We start from the raw sequence: 2,121 nt of genomic DNA, 5'->3' as shown, positions 1-2,121 counted from the left end.
GGCGCCCCTCCTCAGTCGGCCAGAGGGGTACGGGCGCCCCTCCTCAGCCGGCCAGAGGGGTACGGGCGCCCCTCCTCAGCCGGCCAGAGGGGTACGGGCGCCCCTCCTCAGCATTTTCATCATCACTCAGTTTCATAAACGGCCCGAAGGACAGTTCAGAAGAAGGAAGACTTTACAGACACCCCGGTTAGAGCCCGTCTGGGATGTGTGATTGGGGTGAGAGGCTCACGCTTGGTGGCTCTCAGAAATTTTCAGGGTACTGTGCTTATTTTTCCGTGATGGGACATAAAGGATGTCTGATAGGCTTATGGGGAAAGGGATCGTCCGTACGTACACCCATAGTGTGCCCGCACCCACCTGTGCACAGGGAACCTTTTAGTTTGGCAGAATTTAACATTTTCAAAATTTGCAAAAATAGTACAAACCTTCTTTGCATCCTTTATCCACATTAACAGTTACTTACATTTTGCTTTATTTATTACTTTGGCTCTGTAGTTACCAATAAAAAGGGCATTGTCTGTGCTGTCTCTCCCTTATTTTTCCCTTTAAAAAAAAATAACCTCACAGAGATCCAATCTGATTCCAAGGCCTTAATTATGTTTTTTCAAAGGTAGATCTGAATTTATTAGCCCCATGTGGTGTATTGGTAGGTGTGGCCTCCAGGGAGAGTTTGCAGAACAACCCTTGGGGCGAGGTGGGGCTTCCTCACTCACCTCTGCCGGGTGAGACCAAACCAGTTGTCACTGCTGTCCTTGCCACACTTTGATCATTACCCCAACTTTGTCTCAGATCTTTGAATGCTCCAAGAATTGGCCGCGAATGAAAATAAAAGCAGATGCTTTTTGCCTCCTCCAGTTCATTGGCCACTCTGTGTTTCTTTCCTCCAGAGCTGGGTTGGACCAGTCCTCAGACATGTAGCAGTCAATTGTTCTGCGTTTTCTGAGCAGTGAGAAAGCTGCCAGCACGGTCTGGGCACCCCACAGACCACAGCAGACGGGCAGGTCCCTCCTGTTACAGGGACAGTGATCTGCAGACCACAGCAGACGGGCAGGACCCTCCTGTTACGGGGACGGTGATCTGATTTCTGCAGGGGAGAACCAGAAAGGCCATTTTCTCACTGAGGTGCAGGACAGGGGCAGAAGGAGGATATTTACAGTATTAGGATCTAATCCAGAGTCAGTCTTCTAATTTCATGGTTACAGTGGCACATGGTGTGACTTTTATTACCACAGTCCGGGGTCCAGACCAGGATCACCTGTGTGTTTAATTAGGCTCTCTTTAATCTCCAACTGGAATATTTCTTCTTTTTTTCCCTTTATGACCTTTACAGTTTTCAGAGCAACAGACCAGTTTTTCTGTGCAGGGCCTGGCACTGTGATTTGTCTGACGCTTCCTCATAATTAGATTTGGCTGGAGTCCCGCAGAAACGATGTGTGCCCTTGCAGTGGGTCACTGAGAGGCGCATGGTACCAGTGGTCCCCCAGAGGTGTTAATTTTGGTCTCTTTTTACGGTGGCATCTGCAAGGTTTTTCCACTGTGAAACTGCTATTTATCCTTCAAAATGAACAAACTATTGTTGTGGGAATCTGTGGAGACTATTTTAGTATCTTAGGTTCACTGCGTTTTTACCTCCAGTTTGGCATCCACTGAGGAGTCCTGAAGCTGGAGCAGTTACGTGGGGCTGAGTGCAGCTTCTCCCGGTTCTTCTCGCTGGAGGGATCTGTTGGCTGGTGTTCTGCAGAGACCCGGAGCTCACCCTGAGTGTGCACGTCACGTCTGTGCAGGAGCTGAGCAGGTCTCCGCACCTTTCCGCTTCTAGAATGTGTGTGCTGGGGAAGTGCTGCTCTCTCCCTTCAACACCACACACCGCGCACACCACACACAGACCACACACAGTGCACACCACACACATAGCACACACCACACACACAGCGCACCAACGCACACCACACACACCGCGCACACCACACACAGACCACACCAACGCACACCACACACAGCGCACACCACACACAGTGCACACCACACACACAGCGCACACCACGCACACACCACATACAGTGCACGCCACACACACCACACACATAGCACACACCACACACACACCACATACAGCGCACA

General features: G+C 50.5%; 1 protein-coding gene across 2 annotated transcripts in view; it reads left to right on the top strand.

The window, feature by feature from the left end:
- Positions 1 to 2,121, top strand: part of DPP6 (dipeptidyl peptidase like 6) — a 928,521-nt gene that overhangs the window by 216,464 nt on the left and 709,936 nt on the right. The gene's annotated exons all lie outside the window — the stretch shown is intronic.

The sequence above is a fragment of the Otolemur garnettii genome, unplaced genomic scaffold, assembly GCF_000181295.1.
Source record: "Otolemur garnettii isolate 467f Iridium unplaced genomic scaffold, OtoGar3 scaffold00053, whole genome shotgun sequence".
Classification (NCBI taxonomy): Eukaryota; Metazoa; Chordata; class Mammalia; order Primates; family Galagidae; genus Otolemur; species Otolemur garnettii.
This window is presented reverse-complemented; position numbering and strand designations above follow the sequence as displayed.